Genomic DNA, 7,816 nt, shown 5'->3' on the forward strand with positions numbered 1-7,816 from the left:
TCAAGATGGCTACTATTGTTCCTGTACCCAAGCAGGCAAAGATACCAGAACTTAATGACTATCGCCCCGCAGCACTCACTTCTGTTATCATGAAGTGCTTTGAAGAGACTAGTCAAGGATCATATCACCTCTACCTTACCCGCCACTCTAGACCCACTTCAATTTGCTTACCGCCCCAATAGATCCACAGACGATGCAATGACATCGGGTGCTGTAGGTGTCTTGGAGGGGTAGTTTGCCCCGGTAAAGCTCATGAGCCAGAGGAGAGAGTGCTCTGATTTTATTTGAGTACTTTACACATTAAGAACTTGAATTATTGACAACAACAACTGTACCCTTGGCTTGTATAACACACACTCTTCCTGTGAAGGGAACACCACACTTTTCCTGTGAAGGGAACACCACACAGGAGTAATTAACTCTCTCTCTTCTCTCTCTTGTGTGTGTGTGTTGTGTGGTGTGTGTGTGTGTGTGTGTGTGTGTGTGTGTGTGTGTGTGTGTGTGTGTGTGTGTGTGTGTGTGTGTGTGTGTGTGTGTGGTGTGTGTGTGTGTGGTGTTGTGTGTGTGTGTGTGAATCGCGGAAGGAATTGTGGTATCCTCCTGCTGTGTATCTCTCAGTGTTACACTGTTATAAAGCGCTACTGTGTCGTACCAAGGTACAAACACATCGCTGTGATTAGGATGAACACTGTTTCCTGAGTTCCTTGTCCTTCCTTGTACCAAGGTACAACAACATGCTGTGATTAGGATGAACCCTGTTCCTGAGGTTCCTTGTTCATTCCGTGTACCATGGTACAACACATCGCTGTGATTAGGATGAACCCTGTTCCTGAGTTCCTTGTTCATTCCTGTACCATGGTACAACACATCGCTGTGATTAGGATGAACCCTGTTCTGGATTCCTTGTTCCTTCCTTGTTTTACTGTTTCTTTTCACTCTGATCTGATGTATTCACTAGATTGTGTTTGTTGCTTGAGACATTAGTGGTTGTGTGGGTTAAAAGTATAGCAAAACATTATTAGACAATAGAAATGATCTTGATCAATTACTATGATGATGATGATGATGATGATGAGTTCCTGGGCATTTGAGAAGATTGTTTGTATTGTTAACTTTTTATTACACCTTCTAGTAAGAATAAGTGATTAATCATTGCTTGTTAGTTTTTTTGAGTCGTACTGTTTTGTTTCCTACTTCATTAATAAACAGTAACAATCGCTTCGTCACTTTAGTACATTCACAGAATAATCCCACGTACTATACTCCTTTCGGGGAGTCATTGTCTCTGTGAAATCTGGTTTCAACAGCTTTCAAAATCAACTTGTTTGTGTCGTCAAAATCAAGTAGGGCCAGTTTCTCTGTCCTTCACTTATCTGATGTCATAAAGCACCTGAACCAGAAGAGTAGCTCGTTAGCATACTCTCTGTAGAGTGTATCACCTAGACATCTGGCTCCTGTCCTCTCATTTTAGTTCAGCGGTGAGATAGAGGCAGGAGATTGTGACACGCCAGTCCTCGGTAGCTTCTCTAACCGACAGGCAGCCAACATGGACCGGTCCCTACATGGGCAGTGCCACCGCTTACAGTGTCTACGGAAGCCGCCTCCAGTCCTACTTTGACCCGGCCTACGATGAGAAAAGCAGCCAAGTCGTACATGGACTCAGGTGTACGAGGAGAAGAAGAAAGTATGAGAAGCAGGCCCGCTCCGAGGGCCGTCTGCTGCGAGGTCGTGGCGCTGGTCTTCGGATTCGTCGGCCCTGTCGGTTGCTCCGCGGTGACCGGCTTGCCCATGTGGAAGGTGACAGCATTTATCCAGGAGAACATCATCGTTCATGGAGACGCGCTGGGAGGGCCTGTGGATGAACTGCTATAGACAAGCAACATCAGGATGCAGTGCAAGGTGTACGACTCTCTGCTGTCGCTCCCTGCGGACCTGCAGGCGGCCAGAGGCCTCATGGCTCCTCCGTAGCTGGTGTTGCCATCGGCTCTGATCCTCTCTGCCGTGGGATGAAGTGTACCAAGGTGGTGGACCACCGGCCGTCGTACCAAACACATCATCCTGGTGACCGGGGATGCCTGTTCCTCGTGGGTTGTGTCATCCACCCATCATCCAGTCTCTTGGACGGCCAACGTGATCATCCGTGACTTCTACAACCCCCTGCTGATCGACGCCCAGGCGCAGGGAGCTGGGAGAGGCGCTCTACATCGGGATGGGTGGACTTCTGCTCTGCTGTTTGTGGCTGGGGTCAACTTCGTGTGTCGCCACCACCCGGGTAGGAGACGATGAGATGGAGAGGATGGTCAACGGGCCTGGGCTACATTACCAGCCTGGAGTGAACTACCAGCCTGGAGTAAAACTACCAGCAGGGTTCAGCATACGCTATACCAGCCATATTCCTACCAACCCAAACTACTCAGCTCCACCCGGATACTGTGGTCTACGCTCCTAACCAGTAACATGTGAGAGAAACCCATCCAGAACAACATGGACTTGAGACTTGACCTTGACCTGCTTTGGAAACCAAGCATTAAAGAGTGCAAATAATATAACTGAACTCATATTTTTAAATAGAATATAATTCATTTTAGTAGAATTTATAAAACAGAACTCATATTGTTACATAGAATATAATTAATTTGAGTTCTTTGGATCCAAGCGTTGTTGAAATGTCAGAGTGGGAGGAAGAGACATAGACACTGGATCTGGCTAGAAGTGTCTTGCTGGAAATGGCCCAATCGTTGATTATTTAGTTCAGAGAGAGACGAGAACATCATTAAGCAGAGCCTATATTCCCTGTTATTGTGTTTGTGTCTAGTGTTGCAACTGTAGGTGGGAGTTAGGTGTTTAATTGTGTAAATATACTTGTCATTATGTTGTATTGTGCAAATATGAGCAAATATTGCCGACCAATAAGCTGTGGAATAATGTGGTTAGCAAAAAGGACTCTCACAATTTCCACTAATAAGTTGACCAAAAACAACTGGTACCCAAACCCCTGTTTTTGTTTACCTGCTATTTTCATAAATAAAGGTTTGTTTTAAATTTATGTTTTCAGTTTTTTACAGGCACTGCCTAAATTGAGGCCAATTTGTCACATATAACAAAACTTTTCCTTAAAAAAAAAAAAAGTCTAACACAATTTGAAGATTTTAAAATTGAACGCATTCCGCGGTTAAATTACACGTTATCTACGATCCTCCTAACCAAAAACCAGTCATTACTGTTTAGTAGTCAAGAATGGCTTGTTCCTCACTCAACCAGTTTCCTGTCCTCTCCTGGTGGAATGCGAGTTTAAAATGCGCCAGGTCTATCTTGTTGTTTTATCATGGAAATGTACCTGAACGCAACAGGCTAACCAGACTGGTCCTGAATGACTCACCCAACACATCTCAAAACCATGATGCAAATCTATCTAACCAAGAATACTATGTTCAGGGAAGAAAGAAAGGAATGACACTGAGGCTCACAAACACCTGCACATAGGATACAGACAGACACAGAGGACAGACAATTGGGATTCATACCAAAAACGTTATACAGTCAATAGTAGCGCCAGAGAAGATGGAGTCTAATAGATGTTAATTCAGGAAGTGAATTGAAAGCGTAATGTATTGGGTACTATAGTGTTTTGTTTTGGGTATGAATCCATCTGTCTGTCCCTCGTGTCTGTCATGAGTCCTATTGGCTCAGGTGATGTGGCCTCAGTGGTCATTCCTTTCTTTCTTCCCTGACCATAGTACTCTCTGGTTTAGACTAGGATTATGCATCATGGTTTTGAATGTGTTTGGGGTTGAGTCATTCAGGACCAGTCTGGTTTGCCTGTTTGCGTTCAGGTTACATTTCCAATGACAACAAAGATAGACTGGCGCATTCTAAAACCTCGCACTTCCACCAGAGAGAACAGGAACTGGGTTTGATAGTGGGAACAAGCCATTCTCTGACTACATAAAGTTAATGACTGGTTTTTGGTTAGGAGGAATCGTAATAACGTGTAATTAACCCGGGCAATGTGGCAATTTTAAAATCTTCAAAATTTTGTTTAGACTTTTTTTTTTTAAGGAAAAAGGTTTTTTTATTGTGAACCAAATTTTGGCCTCAATTTAGGCCAGTGCTTGAAAAAACTGAAAACATAATTTAAACAAAACCTTTTATTATGAAAAAATAGCAGGTAAACAAAAACAGGGGTTTTGGTAAGTTGTTTGGTCAATATTAGTGGAAACTTGTGAAGTCCTTTTTGCTTACACCACATTTATTCCACAGCTATTGGTCGGACAAATATTTGCGCTCAATATTTGTGCACCAATACACATAAAAAAAAATGACAAGTATTATTTACACAATCTAAAACACATAACTCCCACCTACAGTTGAACACATAGGACACACAAACAATATACAGGGAATATAAGGTCTGCTTAATGATGTCTCTCTTCTCTCTCTGAACTAAATAATAACGGAATTGGGCCATTCCAGCAAAGACACTTCTAGCCAGATCAGTGTCTATGTCTCTTCCTCCCCACTCTGACATTTCAACAACGCTTGGATCCAAAGAACTCAAATTAATTATATTCTATGTTAACAATATGAGTTCTGTTTTATAAATTCTACTAAAATGAATTATATTCTATTTAAACAATATGAGTTCAGTTATATTTATTTGCACTTTTAATGCTTGGTTCCAAGCAGGCCAAGGTAAGTCTCAAGTCCATGTTGTTCTGGGATGGGTTTCTCTCACATGTTTACTGGTTAGGAGCGTAGACCACAGATTCCGGGTGGGAGCTGAGTAGTTGGGTTGTAGGAATAATGGCTGTATGCGTATGCTGAACCCTGCTGGTAGTTTTACTCCAGGCTTGGAGTTCACTCCAGGCTGGTAGATGTACCCAGGCCCGTTGACCATCCTCTCCATCTCATCGTCTCCTACCCGGGTGCGTGGCGACACAGCAGTATGACCCCAGCCACTAAACAGCAGAGCAGAAGTCACCCATCCGATGTAGAGCGCCTCTCCCAGCTCCCTGCGCTGGCGTCGATCAGCAGGGGGTGTAGAAGTCACGGATGATCACGTTGGCCGTCCAAGAGGGCTGGGATGATGGTGTGACACAACCCACGAGGAACAGGCATCCCCCGGTCACCAGGATGATGCTGTTTGTGGTACGAGGCCGGTGGTCCACCACCTTGGTACACTTTCATCCCCACGGCAGAGAAGGATCAGAGCGGATGGCAGACACAGCTACGGAGGAGCACAATGAGGCCTCTGGCCGCCTGGCAGGTCGCAGGAGGAACAGCAGAGAGTCGTACACCTTGCACTGCATCCTGATGTTTGGCCTTGTCTATAGCAGTTCATCCACAGGCCCTCACCAGCGCGGTCTCCATTGACGATAGATGTTCTCCGGGATAAATGGCTGTCACCTTCCACATGGGCAAGCCCGGTCACCGCGGAGACACCGATCAGGCCGACGAATCCGAAGACCAGCGCACGACCTCGCAGCAGACGGCCTCGGAGCGGGCCTGCTTCTCTACTTTTCTTCTTCTCCTCGTTACACTGAGTCCATGTACGACTTGGCTGCTTTCTCATCGTAGGCCGGGTCAAAGTAGGACTGAGGCGGCTCCCGTAGACACTGTAAGCGGTGGCACTGCCCATGTAGGACCGGTCCATGTTGGGCTGCCTGCGGTTTAGAGAAGCTACGAGGACTGGCGTGTCACAACTCTCCTGCCTCTATCTCACCGCTGAACTAAATGAGAGGACAGGACCAGATTCTAGGTGAATACACTCTACAGAGAGTATGCTAACGATGCTACTCTTCTGGTTCAGGTGCTTTATGACATCAGATAAAAGTGAAGGACAGAGAAACTGGCCCTATTGATTTTGACGACACAAACAAGTTGATTTTGAAAGCTGTTGAAACCAGATTCACAGAGACAATGACTCTCCGAAGGAGTATAGTACGTGGATTATTCTGTGAATGTTACTAAAGTGACGAAGCAGATTGTTACTGTTATTTAATGAAGTAGGAACACAACAGTACGACTCAAAAAAAACTAAAACAAGCAATGATTACCATTCACTTATCTTACTAGAAGAGTGTAACTAAAAAGTTAACAATACAAACAATCTTCTCAAATGCCCAGGAACTCTATCATCATCATTCATCATCATTCTAGTAATTGATCAAGATCATTTTCTATTGTCTAAATAATGTTTGCTATACTTTTAACCACACAACCACTATGTCTCAAGCAACAACACAATCAGTGAATTACATTCAGATCAGATGAAAAGAAACAGTAAAAACAAGGAAGGGAACAAGGAAACTCAGGAACAGGTTCATCCTAATCACAGCGATGTGTTGTACCATGTGGTACAAGGAATGAACAAGGAACTCAGGAACAGGGTTCATCCTAATCACAGCGATGTGTTGTACCATGGTACAAGGAATGAACAAGGAACTCAGGAAACAGGGTTCATCCTAATCACAGCGATGTGTTGTACCTTGGTACAAGGAAGGAACAAGGAACTCAGGAACAGTGTTCATCCTAATCACAGCGATGTGTTGTACCTTGGTACGACACAGTAGCCGCTTATAACAGTGTGTAACACTGCAGGATACACAGCAGGAGATACCACGATCCCTTCCGCGACTTCAAACACACACCACACCACACACACACACACACACACACACACACACACACACACACACACACACACACACACACACACACACACACACACACACACACACCACACACACACACACACACACACACACACACACACACACACAGAGAGAGAGAGAGAGAGAGTTAATTACTCCTGTGTGGTGTTCCCTTCACAGGAAAAGTGTGGTGTTCCCTTCACAGGGATGAGTGTGTGTATACAAGCCAAGGGTACAGTTGTTTGTCAATAATTCAAGTTCTTAATGTGTAAAGTACTCAAATAAAATCAGAGCACTCTCTCCTCGGCTCATGAGCTTTACCGGGGCAAACTACCCCCCTCCAAGACACCTACAGCACCCGATGTCATTGCATCGTCTGTGGATCTATTGGGGCGGTAAGCAAATTGAAGTGGGTCTAGAGGTGGCGGGTAAGGTAGAGGTGATATGATCCTTGACTAGTCTCTCAAAGCACTCATGAAACAGAAGTGAGTTGCTGCGGGGCGATAAGTTCATTAAGTTCTGGTATCTTTGCCTGCTTGGGTACAGGAACCAATAGTAGCCATCTTGAAGCATATGGGACAGCAGGACTGAGATAAGGAGAGATTGAATTATGCCGTAAACACACCAGCCAGCTTGTCTACGCATGCTCTGAGGACGCGGCTAGGGATTGCCGTCTCGGCGGCAGCCTTGCCGAGGTTAACACGTTTAAATGTTTTTACTCACGTCGCCACGGAGAAGGAGGAGGGGGGCCCAGTCCCTTGGTAGCGACCGTGAAGAAGAAGGAATTGTGTTTTAGCCTTCCGGCGACGTGGCAGGTTTCCTTTTGTAGTCGGTGATTGTCATGTAGGTACCTGCCTCATACAGTTGAAGTTGGAGGTTTACATAAAACTTAGTTGAAATGTATTGACTAAGCTGTTTCACAATTCCTGGACATTTAATCCTAGTAAAAATTCCTTTGTCTGGAGGGTCAGTTAGACCACCACTATATTTTTAAGGAATGTGAAATGTCAGAATAATAGTAGAGAGAATGATTAATTCAGCTTTTTGATTCCTTTCATCACATTCCCAGTTGTGGTCAGAACGTTTACATAACACTCAATTATGATTGGTAGATTCGTCCCTTATATATTGTGTTAACTTGGGTTCAAAACGTTTCGGGGTAA

The 7,816-nt window shown here is 44.6% G+C and overlaps 2 pseudogenes; one reads left to right on the plus strand and one right to left on the minus strand.

The window, feature by feature from the left end:
* Positions 1-1,504: 1,504 nt before the first annotated feature.
* Positions 1,505-2,286, plus strand: LOC112074731 (claudin-8-like; annotated as a pseudogene).
* Positions 2,287-4,816: 2,530 nt separating this feature from the next.
* On the minus strand, positions 4,817-5,638 carry LOC112074732 (claudin-8-like; annotated as a pseudogene).
* Positions 5,639-7,816: the final 2,178 nt, after the last annotated feature.

The sequence above is a fragment of the Salvelinus sp. IW2-2015 genome, unplaced genomic scaffold (genome assembly GCF_002910315.2).
Source record: "Salvelinus sp. IW2-2015 unplaced genomic scaffold, ASM291031v2 Un_scaffold2781, whole genome shotgun sequence".
Lineage (NCBI taxonomy): Eukaryota > Metazoa > Chordata > Actinopteri > Salmoniformes > Salmonidae > Salvelinus > Salvelinus sp. IW2-2015.